This window comes from Anthonomus grandis, chromosome 1 (genome assembly GCF_022605725.1).
Source record: "Anthonomus grandis grandis chromosome 1, icAntGran1.3, whole genome shotgun sequence".
Lineage (NCBI taxonomy): Eukaryota > Metazoa > Arthropoda > Insecta > Coleoptera > Curculionidae > Anthonomus > Anthonomus grandis.
Window position 1 is genome coordinate 52900130 of NC_065546.1, and position 13459 is coordinate 52913588.

The window sequence follows — 13459 nt, forward strand, 5'->3', positions numbered from 1 at the left end:
TTTTAAATACAATAATTTACTTGAGGTATAATAGATTTTGTATATACCTAGGAGCTGAGGTTCAATCTATTAATCTCTGAGCTCGTTTCTTCTTTTCAATATCCTACCTAACTTTGTTATGAATATTACAATTAAAAAACGATAAAAAAAAACAAGAAGACCTACTTTTTTTAAAAATACCTAATTTAAACCAACGTTTCGGTAGTTATATCTACTACCGTTATCAAGGTAATTAAAGTAAAATTAAATTAAATTAAAAATAAAATATACTTATCTTTCAAATTTTCAGCAATGCAGTCTCATCAAAATTTCTTCCTAATTCGAAAATACTTTATATACTTTTTTATATGATTTGACGGTTTATTAATAGTTTGACAAACTATTTTGAAAGATAACAAAAATTTCAAAGGTTACTTTTTTAAAATTAAAGGGGTGTGATCTTAATGTAAATTAATCATAGAAAATACATGAATATCAAATATTTTAAATCATTAATTAATTTTGAGAATACCCTGATCTACTTTTCTCTTTAGCAAAGGAATCCATGTATTATGAAAATCAACCGAACAAGTAGCTAAGCATTTATCTTCATTTAACATTATAAATGCACTTTCCTTTAGCTTACGTAATTTTGAAATTGGTTCCTTTGCTAAAATTGACGAAGCATTCCAGTCTATTCTGTGGTTATTAAGTATATCGAACGGTATCGTTACAGATTTAAGTTCATATTTCTTTTAAATACGTGAATAAGTCTATTTTCTTCTTCTTTTCAATTGTTGAGCGTGTGAGATAAATATTTATAAATTGATTTTTACTATAAGTGACGTAATACCCAATATAATAAGTAACTCATTATGAATTCGTCACAACAATACAGATTTTACATATTTATTATTATACACATATTTCTGTTATTTTTTTTGTAAGGTAATACTTTGAAAATCATGCACTTCTACAACTTCCTAATTACATTTTAGCATTATAATTTAAAGAGAAAATGAGAAATAATTTTTAATCACAAGAAGCCAATTATTTTTCGAGTCGGATAACATTAAGTTTTTAAAATCTAAAACTTTAAACTTCTCTTAACTTCTGTTCTAACTTGTAAATTTAAAAATTTCATTTACAAGCTAGAAGAAGTGATTAAATAAAAAGTATTTTAAAAAGAGTAGTTGGTAATTTAAAAGCATATAAGTTTTTGTTTATTGATAAACTAAGCTTATTAAGAATTATCCAAAAAAAAATTCTAAAGCATAAATAAAAGAATAACATAATATTTCCACATTATTATAATTTTTCGAATGAATTCTTCCGCTTTACATATTTGTTTCATTCAGAAAAGTGCTGTTTTAAAATCTTGTATCATTCATTGCATGATATAAATATCTTAGCATTATTTTCCAGAAAATTTAAAATTGTCGTGCAACGCAGTAAAATTTGCCAACGTTAAAAGGCGATAAAAAAAATTAGTCCCTTTGTGTCCTACTGCTTACCGAGGCCATTTAAAAATAATTCCTTTGTTGGGCTTGCATTTTTAATTACACTTGTTCTTTGAATTTAATTTATGTACCTTTTTATTTCAAACAAAAAGATTATTTATTATTATTTATTAATATAAAAAAACGCAAAAAGTGAAACAAAAAACAATTTTTTTTTAAATCTAAATTAATATTTGTTTATACCTAAATTTTTATCTAATGAACTTTTATGCGCTACTTATCATTAAGAAGATGTGATATAGATATACAGGTTGGCGAGTAGAAGACTACACATAGGCATTATAAATGACAACACCGCACTCGCTTACTTTCTGATTGATAAGCGACGCGGCAGATTTCGATCGTCTGATTTGCTATTTTCGGTACGGCCAAAGTTTACAGAATAGAATACATAGTATATAGTATACATAGTATATATATATAGTAGGTATTCTATTCTGTAAACTTTGGTACGGCACAATCTGATATAATCTCCGATAGTATAGCGATCAGACTTACGAAAGAATATTACAAAATTGAACGACGGTAACCATACTTGAATGAACATAGGTTTGATATCTTTTTTAATTCCTTTTCTCTCTCGCAAGTCGTAAAAGATCCAACGCGACTCTCTAAAACTAATTGTACTTTGCTGGATTATTTTATTCTGTCTAAAGTTAATATGAGGCACGGTGACATTAAACAGCATGATATACATGAGTTAACAGACCACCAGCTTATATCGTGTGAATTCTTATGTATAATACCTAGCAGGAAGCCTAAATTTGTTGTATTTAGGAGTTTTAAATATTTTGATTTTAAGGCGTTTAACTCTGACTTGATAAACACTGGCTGAGGACAGATTTTTGATTTTGATTGTATAAATGAAAATGCACAGTTTATGACAGATAAAATATTGGCGTTATTTAATTGTCACGCACCTATTCAAAAGGTATGTGTGATAAAACCAAAGGCACCGTGGCTTACGGATGTATTAAAAATTACGAAAAGGAAGCGAAATAAAACATTATCTAAATATAACACAAAAACTAAAGGATTGGCAATCTTATAAAGAAGAAGGGGTTGACAACTGACTGATTTGTTGAGTTTTTAATAATGACTATAGACTTGACGATAGCACTTCCAGAAATAGCTTTCTAAACATTTCAGATTTCTGGATATTGTGTATGAACTCATGTAAATGTACTCTCGATTGTAAAGAAAATAATCCTCAAGAGATTTGAGTTTTTAATAAACCTGTCATTCTTTTTAAAAATCAATTTAAAGAACTTTCTTATTATTTGATGAGAAAATCCTACAATAACATTTTTAAAACGCGAATCAGTGAACTGACGAATATTATATCCGATTCACTATGCATTGAATCACTTCTCTTAGATGTTATATAAAAATTTGTCTATTATACGACCTGCTATCATGAAATACAATTAATTTTTTTTTATCATACATTTTCTTTATTTTTCTTTCTTTAGATATCGACATCTTGTCGAAGTCAAAACAAATCACATCGGTGCTGCGTACCATATACACGTTAATCCGTAAAACATTTCGACGCATCATCGAATAACGAGTAGGCCGCTCATTATGCGTTGATATTATTCATCGTTACACATGGTTTACAGGTATCGACGATTTGTGACCACGAAACGAATAACGTTTAATAAATGATTAACGAATTCACGAATAAAACCTGAGAGCGATAATTCGTATGGCATCTAAGTTAATTGCTTGAATTTACCACAAGGTTTCTTAAAATATTCATTTGGATGACAAGAAGAAAACGCAATTCCTACTTTTACTTGAAATTGAGTTTTGTTAAATGGCAATAGATTCATTGCGATGTATGCACAAGCCTCAAAGGTTCCCTTTTAAGAAATAAAGTGCCTCAGTTTTTCCGGTATATAATATGTATATTTTTATAATATTTAATATTTATGAGATTTTGTGCTGCAATATTCTTAATGTATCAGTACGATTTCTACTAAAAAAATCTCCAAAAAGAAATTTAAAGGATTTCCTATTACGAAAAATTCTTTCGTAGTACACTAAAATAAATTCTGACGGTAAATAATTTATTTGACGTTCGTCGTAGAAAACCCGACTCCTAATATAGCAATTTAGAATAATTCCAATTCTGTTGGTTTTAAAACTTACGGCACAAATCCGAGTCGTGTTTGTAAAATAAGTTCCTTTTACCCGACAAATAATTAAATTTTTAAATTTAATGTTTTAAATTACTTATTTAAAGAATGTAATTTTTTATTTAGAACTTAATAAAACAGGCCCTGATAAAATATTATTAATTTTCTAATAGTAAATAGCTTTTTTGTATTATACTGTCAATTATTAATTATACATGCAGTAAAGAAGAAAAATAATGTATATCCTAATAAAATTTTGAAATATCTATACAGCTTTTTGGTGCTTATTTTTGGATAAACACACCATTATGCTTTATTTACATTTCGTAATCAGAAAGATATTTTCCGGTACATATTCTGCTTTTATTTTTTGTTGTTACAATATCTATGCAATAGAAAACCTCAGACACTTAAATAACCTGAGAGCGATAATTCGTATGGCATCTAAGTTAATTGCTTGAATTTACCACTAGGTTGCTTAAAATATTAGTTTGGATGACAAGAAGAAAACTCAATTCCTACTTTTACTTAAAATTGAGTTTTATTAAATGGCATTAGATTTATTGCGATTTTGTATGCACAAGCATCAAAGGTTCCCTTTTAAAAAGTTAAGAGCTTAATTTTTTTCCGGTATATATTATGTATATTTTTATATATTATATTTAATATTTATCAGTACGATTTCTACTAAAAAAAACTCCAAAAAGAAATTTAAAGGATTTCTTATTACGGAAAATTCTCGTACCTAATACACTAAAATAAATTCTGACGGTAAATAATTTATTTGAAGTTCGCCGTAGAAAACCCGACTCCTAATATAGCAATTTAGAATAATTCCAATTCTGTTGGTTTTAAAACTTACGGCACAAATCCGAGTCGTGTTTGTAAAATAAGTTCCTTTTACCAAACAAATAATTAGATTTTTAAATTTAATGTTTTAAATTACTTATTTAAAGAATGTAATTTTTTATTTAGAACTTAATAAAACAGGCCCTGATAAAATATTATTAATTTTCTAATAGTAAAGAGCTTTTTTGTATTATACTGTCAATTATTAATTATACATGCAATAAAGAAGAAAAATAATGTATATCCTAATAAAATTTTGAAATATCTATACAGCTTTTTGGTGCTTATTTTTGGATAAACACACCATTATGCTTTATTTACATTTCGTAATCAGAAAGATATTTTCCGGTACATATTCTGCCAGTTTTATTTTTTGTTGTTACAATATCTATGCAATAGAAAACCTTAGACACTTAAATAACTAATGTAAACTTTTTCGTTGTTGAGCTTGATTTTACCAATACTTCTATTTTTATTAGCATTAAAAGTATAATATATATATATATATATATATATTATACTTTTAATGCTTTATTATATATATAGTATAATATAATATACAGTTAAATTTTGCGTTTTTTAATTTCAGTGATCTGAAACTTTTATTTAATTCAAGTTTCAGCAATGATATTGTAATTAAATATGTACGAAAAAAAAATTGAAATAATTATGTGATAATGTTTCTTAAAAACTAGACGAATATACAAAATAATTATAAAATGCTAATGATAAAAACATTTGTACGAGATCGAATAGAAAAATTGAATTAATTAAAGGTTGTATTTACTAAAAGCGATTAAAATCCATAAGCGTGGTAATCTGTTTGAGTATTCGTAACCCACTTAGCAAAAACCCGCCTATACTAATTTTCTAATTCAAATTCATGTCATCTCTTTTTCACAGTGAGTGTTGAAAGCAATTTAAAATTCAACTATATTAATTTACATTTTAAAACGTACGCACCTAGCTTTATAAAAATGCAATAGATGTGTTGTGAAATTGCAATTACATTCGTTTACGGGTAGAACTTTGAGAATGGGAATCTACTATATTACATTTATGAATTTGTTTAATAATAAAGTAATAATATTAAGACTAATTATACAAACTAATGATAAGGTAAGCACACATTATGATCTAGCGTGGCCAAATAAATTTAGAATGAGATTACGAGGTTCATTTTTATTTAAAAATGTTTGAAAACGATCTTTCTTTATATTAAAATGTAATAATGAAAATATTTTTATTTAATTATAAAAATATTGCTCACCCACAAAAAGTAATTGTACATCCTGTCGTTTTAAAGGAATTATAAAGGACTAGTAGTCTGTTTAATTTCTTCAGAAAAAATAATAGATAGCTCTAGGATGCCATACAATTTATAATATAATAAAATAAACATATTATACAGGAAGATAAGACAAAAGGCAATAAAATACAAAGTTAATTTTGTAGTTTTTAGACTGAAACCATTGATTTTTTGTGAACTTATATCAATGCTTTCTACAAATAATTAATAATATCTTGAACTAATTACTATTAATTATCTAATTTAAGCTGACTGGATTAATTAACATATATCCAACAAAATAAGAAAACCTACATCAAAAAAAATCAAAATCAAATTAAATCAAAATATATTACATATAAGTTATAAATTACAATACAATAATAGCTCAAAACTTCATAATCATAACTCTAACTAATAAGTATAATAATAAACAATATTTTGCCCAATAATTGAAGCTAAATAAATCTAAATAAATACCTATATATCTACTTATTTTTTGTTTTGAGGAGAGTGGTCGAGTCTAAATTGATAATCAATTTGTGTGCACCGATTCATTCTCTATTTACAATATGGCGCACATGGCAAGATGGACAAAGTTGGCCAGACGACAGAGGAGCCAACAAAGAAACGAAAAAGTGGACATTAAATAATGTAATATTAAAAAGAACAAAAATATAAAACATGCTGAGATTCAAATACAAAAAAATGTTGTTTTGTTCTGCAGAATGAATAATTTAATTGGTGTTCTAGTCTTGGAATCACCTATCATAACCAGCTTTTTAATAGAACATGGCAGCATATTATATACCTTAGGCAGAAAACATGTAATAAATCTACGGCAAAATGAATGACTAAACTTGGGTGTGCAAATATTTTCTTTTAAATTTATTCTTGTGGAGTAACTATGTGACACGAGGGAAAAACTGTTATTTATTTAAGGAAAGTACAACAAAAAAATAATATATACAAATTTCTAATGTTAAGGACATTTAACTCTTTTATTATTATTTATATTACACAACTATTACTATTTTACTCTACAATAACAATGAAGTAAGTATCTACGAGGTTTCTTCGATCAAATTTTTAAAATACTATTTTGACAAGTTGATAGTACTTTCAGATTTTCATCTTATAAGCCTCCCCAAACAACAATCCCGTATCTTAATATTGATTCAATTAATGAATTGTACAATATAAGCATAAATTTTCTGTTGTTCACTCCATTTAAAATTTTTATTTACAATAATACCCAAATATTTTATTTTATTGACTTTATTAATTTTGACATAGTTACAGTTTTTAGCTTTACTACAAGTTGACGTATGGAGTATTAAATATTCATCTTTCTGTTGATTTGCATTTGTGGGGGAAAAACAAATAAAATTAGTTTTCTCAAAATTTAAACTGAGTTTACTTAAACCTAGCCAACGGTAAATTCCGTCCAACCCCAACTCTGCCCGATCATATACTTTATTCCAATTGTTAGCTGAAAATAACAGAGCTGTGTCATCAGCATATGATACCACATTGCAATTTTTTAATTTTTTACCAATTACATTTATATAAGCTAGAAAAAGTATAGGACCTAATACCGTACCCTGGGGCACCGCCGTAGTAATGTTCGCATATTCGCTATAAACATTATTACTTTTCACTTTCTGTTTCCTACCAGTTAAATAATTTTTTATTAGAAGCAGTGCCCTCCCTCTTATACTAACTTTTTTCTAATCTCTCAAAAAGAATATTGTGCGCCACCGTGTCAAACGCCTTTGATAAATCCAAGAAGATTGCTAGAGTCGTTTTATTATTAGCATTGTGGGAATAAACATTTTTTATTAGTGTAAACATAGCGTCTTCCGTAGATCTATTCTTTTGAAATCTAAATTGGTTATTATATTTTTTTTTAAATTCGACAAATCGGTGCTTAAGGCACTTTTCAAACAATTTAGAAAAATTATTTATCACAGAAATAGGTCTGTAGTTGGTGGGTTGACTTTTGTCTCCTGCCTTAAAGATTGGGGTAACTATAGATACCTTTCAAGTATCTGGAATTACGCTTGATTTCAAGCACTTATTAAATATATACAACAAAGGTTTCACGAGAAATCTGTGATTATTTTGAATTAATGTAACCGTTATACCATCTTCTCCAGGGGAAGAGGTAGCTTTTAGGGATTTAATATGTAAGTACAGTTCGTTCTCAGTAATAGGTTTTAAAAATATTGAATTATTTTGCGGTTTATTTTCATAATTTGGCAATTTTTATCAATTTTGTTTTGTATGGTTTTACCTATATTAATAAAAAAATTATTAAAAACATTAGCTATATCTTTCTCGTTTTCCATGTAACTATCTTTATGAAAAATACAAAAGCGTTTAGAAGATTGATTGCTGTTGTCCGATTCAGTTACCTTATTTATTGTTTTCCAAAGTTTTTTATAATCTTTTTTGCATTCATTAATATTGTTTTTGTAAAATATATTTTTAGTTGAGTTAATTAGTTTATTTAAAAAATTGCTATATTTTTTATATTTGTTTGCTAACTCTGGGAAGTAGTTTTTAAGAAGCTGCTTTTTACAATAATCCCTATGATTTATAGACTTTAAGATACCCTGCGAAAACCCACGGCTTTCTGTTTCGAGTTTTACTATTGTAATATTTTTTAAAAGTGCACTGATCCATTATAAACAAAAACTTTTTACTAAATACTTGATATATTGTTTGAACACAGTATAACATATACATATATAAATATTACGAGTTAATATATTGTATGCAATTTAAAACTTTAAGATCATTGTACAATAAATATTTACTCAAAATGATATATGGAAAAAATAAAATTCCTCTACCCGCGTTCTACTTAGCTACACGTGCTAGGGATTAATTAGATTTATGATAATTTAGTAATCAAATAAATGACAACACAATTTCAACCGAGCAAACTTAAGTTATTATTGTATAGTCAGATGCAAGGTTAAAAAAATGCCAAAAAGTCCTATTTTAGTATAATTTATACTAAAAATATTCATTATAGCTAACTTATTCAAAAACTTAGGATTATGGAAAATTCCTCAATTATTTTATAATTTCATACCCTAGATGTTTGTTGGAACTATTTGGGATTATTTAATATACTATACTAGTGATTACTATTGATAAATGCACTACGATTCTCCTAACCGGATATTCTGGGAGGTCTAATATTTCTCCCTTGAATCCTTTTAGCAATATAACAGTACTATGATAATTTACGGCCTCGGAATGTGTTAATCTATTTGCAATTTTGCATAATTGATCTTTTTTTATCAGTTTAGTATAGTGGTCTAGTTTCAAAATAATTAGATACATTATGTAAACAGTCGATTGCAATATGATACAATATATTTAAAAAACTACTTTCCTACTAATCACCAGATTTCCAAAGGCGGCGGCGTCTAGTTTAATATTATTAAAACGAAGTGCACCGTCAAAGAAATTAAAAAAGTCTTGCATAACTGATGCAATTATAAAAATGCGCGGCTTAGCTGTTTACGGATTTCAGCAGTATCGTCTGGACGAGATTCCATTAAAAAACTAGGCCAAGATCACATTAGCATTGCGACGAAATTAGACAAGCGAGGTATCGCGTCGCGTCGCCTGTTGTTTTTAAATGGATTTTAAACAAGTTTGTTAAACAAAAAGTTAATAAGGGTTTTGCGCCAAAGGTTAGTTTAGGTAAGCTGTATTAAGAATGAATATAATATTTATGGCAATAATATATACAGTGACCGCCTAAAATCCCGCATAAATTCGATAAAAATTAGAGACATGATTTTTTGAGAAAACGCTCCGACCCGTCGATTTTTATTTTAGGTTGCGTATTATTTTACATAAATTTTTGAATACAGGGTGCAACAAAAAAAAGATATGACGTCATCGGTCATATTTTTAAATGGAATGCTATATTTTTTATTGCATTTATAAAATATAGGCTAAATTCCAAGCAAGTTTCGTATAACACACCTTATGTCAAAACTCAACTCTTTTCGAAATATTTACATTTAAATAACAAGAAAACAAATAAGTACGTCTATTTACAAATTAAGGTAAAATCGAGGATAAAAAATTATGCTGTCTATTTTTAGAACTTAGATTTTTTAATTGTAATATTGTATTTTTTTTATCTATTTTTGCACTACTTAAAATAACTTTACTGTTTAGCAGCTTTACCAAAATCACCTCATTTTAATTTTTTTTCATGGCCTCAAAAGCTCTCTCCATTACCCAAATTTTATTTAGCGATTTTTTTCACACTCGGTAATCTCGACGTTCAAGTAGGTTAGAACTCCGTTAGTAAAAAAAAGAGATCTTGCAATGTTCCATTTAAATACCGTCTTTTTTTTTTTGGAAAGTTTTCTTGATCATCTCTTTGATGACTTTACTTTTTGAAATTAACGTTTAGAGTTCACTCAGCATTTATCTAGGGTCAAGTTACAAAACGGTTGCTGCGTACCCTAATATGCTGTTTTATTTGAAGATAGAGGAACATTTTTATTAAATAAAAATAAAATAAAATAATAATAAAATATTTTATTGCCAGGCAGAAGTTTAGTTTAACAGCAATAATAAAAGGCACTTTATTTAACAAACATTTTCATCAATTTAATCCCGAATTTGGATAAATTTTAATTTATTAGGCGAGAATGAGTCAAGCAGTATTATTTAAACAATATTTCATTTACTACCAATCAAACTGTTTTAATGGTTTTTAAACAAAAAGCTTTAAATTGGCTTTTGCAATACATTTGCATTCGTAATATTAACTCACACTATGGAGCATTTAAATGTACTTCATCATAAGGATTTAGGTAAAATTATTAACAATAGCTGTTAACATTTAATATTTCAATTAAATTTAATAGAATGATAGATGGTTTAGAAATTATGTAGTAATATTTTTTAGAGTCTGTGTATAGCTCTAAAAAAAACTATGCTAAAAGGTGTCCCAATAGGAACGCACGTTTTGAATTGAGCAGCATTATTTTTTTATCGCAGTATGTCAAAAGAAACTGAAAAGAATAATGTAAACAATTTGCGATTAGTAGCCATGGAACGATATACGGTCGAACAACGAATTATTATTGTTAAAACACACTACAAATATGGAGAATGTTTTGCGGAAACAGTTCGTAAATTGCGGGGCATTTTTGGTCGACACGATACACCAAATCACACGACCGTCCAAAAACTAATTGATAAATTTGAAGAAAATGGTTCTGTCGTGGATGTAAAAATACCAGTGCGTCACCGTACTAGCCGTTCTGTTGAAAATATTGCCGCAGTGCGTGAAAGTGTTGGCGAGAATCCGGGAACATCTATCCGTCATCGTGCACAGCAGTTGCACATTTCGAAGAGCACTACCCACCGAATTCTAACAAAAGATCTTCATTTACATGCCTATAAGATTCAATTGACCCAAGAATTAAAGCCAGTGGACCATGCGACGCGCCGTACATTTTCTTCTTGAGTATTGCAAGAACAACAAATGGATGTCGATTTTTCGAAAAAAATTTTGTTTACCGATGAGGCACACTTTCACCTTAATGGCTTTGTTAATAAACAAAATTGCCTAATTTGGGGCGAAAAAATCCTAGAGCCATTCATGAAAAGAAAATGCATTCATTAAGAGTCAGTGTTTGGTGCGGACTTTGGACAGGTGGAGTAAATGGACCGTACTTCTTAGAGGACGAGGCTGAAAATGCAGTTACCGTAAACAGCGAACGCTATCGTAATATGCTTACTGAGTTTTTATGGCCTCAATTGTATGGATACGGGCGGTATGTGGTACCAACAGGATGGTGCTACATGTCACACTACACGTGAAGCAATTCAATTGTTGCAAAGAAAGTTTCCCGGTCATGTCATTTCACGGAATGGGGACCACAACTGGCCCGCAAAATCATGAGAATTTAACGCCTTGTGACTTTTTTCTTTGGGGTTTTTTAAAATCCCTCGTATACGCTAAGAAAACCCAACAACAATTCGACAGTTGAAAAACGAAATTAGACGTATTATTAGCGAAATTGGGCCGCAATTATGTGAAAATGTAATTGAAAATTTCTCAAAACGAATAAGAGTCTGTCGCGAAAGTCGAGGCGGCCATTTGCCAGATATTATTTTTCACGTTTAATTGCAGTGTATTAGCTTTACACTAAAATATAAGTAACACTCAGTTTAAAATAAATTATGACTTTTATTTACCAATTAAAACGTGCGCTCTTATTGGGACACCCTTTATAACTTTTTTTTATTTAAACCTCATATCCTTGCTTCGGTTTTAACATGCCTAATTATATACCCTATAAAAAAATTTATAAAAACATAAATTATCGTTATAAGAAAATTATTTTTATACAGTTGTTTTTTTGCTCTAAAAATTTTTTATGTACTGTGAAGTGTATGGATGGCTTCTAAGCACCTGATGATGCTCTAACTAGAGCGAAACACGTGTAGCCTGTGATTACATATGGCGAGACCGTGACTTTTTGTTTTTTCTTTGTTTTCGTCAATTTTGTATGTTGGTCTCTTAGAGAATAATGGATCAGATTTTTGAATTTATGAAGTATATTAAGTAAGAATAATTCATTTAATTAAACACCGACGATCTTAATCACACGAGTTAAAAGAAAAGAAAAGAAAAGGCGGAAAAATATATGATAAGAAAATATATAAAAAGCAAACTCTCCATTCTTACTAGAAACAATGTGGCAAATACAGTTAAAGGGTTATAGATCAAACAACTAAATATTATAATTGATTTGGATATTTTTTCTACAAGTAACTTTAAATTATGCATTGCTTTTTACCATCTAAGATTGAGAACAATTTTCAAAATGAAATAATTTTTTTAATAAAAACTAGAAAAATATAGCACAGACCATTAAATTCTTTCATTTCCGTGACATTATTTTCGACAAGTACACCAGAGTTATGCCTAATAGTAAAAGAAATTGGAGTGGAAAATCAAGCAAAATTCAAATAAGCAAACTTTATATTTAAATTTATAAAAGCGTAAGAAAATTACAAGAGGAATTTATTTTCTATTGAGGAAACCGATCGTAAAATGACAGACGAATAAATTTTACCTAAAACTCGATTTATGAGGAAATTATACTGCTAATTGGTCTGTTTGGACGAGTAAGCTATATGCTAGATACCACCAAAGTGCTTAAGCAATTAAATTATGGTATTGGTTTATGTGACATTAAATATATGAAAATTATTCTTATTTTAAGTTGTACGAATACTTTACCATAGAAGGGTGTAATATGCCCTCATTTACAGACCAGGAAAAAAATAAAAAAAGTAAAATAGTAAAAATTACAAAACCTCCCAAGAAAAAACAATTTTCTAATACAAATACAATAGGTGTTAAGATAATATATATACATACAACAAAACAAGCATTCTGTTACAGTCATTTCTAGTAGGGAAATGTTGTTGTATATATATTTGTCTAAGATTAATTATTAAACCCCTTATAATACACATAATCCAGTATTTGCTCCTGAATAATAGTGGCTTACAGTGGTGTCCAAGCCTAACATAAAAATCTAATAGACCGCTTCTACTAATAGCCCTAAAGTTAAATAAATTCTAATTTCGTAATATGTTTTTCTACAAAAAAAGACGCC

The 13459-nt window shown here is 28.2% G+C and overlaps 1 protein-coding gene across 8 annotated transcripts in view; it reads left to right on the forward strand.

Moving 5' to 3' along the window:
- LOC126733620 (disks large 1 tumor suppressor protein) overlaps positions 1 to 13459 on the forward strand; it is an 825690-nt gene that overhangs the window by 570504 nt on the left and 241727 nt on the right. The window lies entirely within an intron of this gene.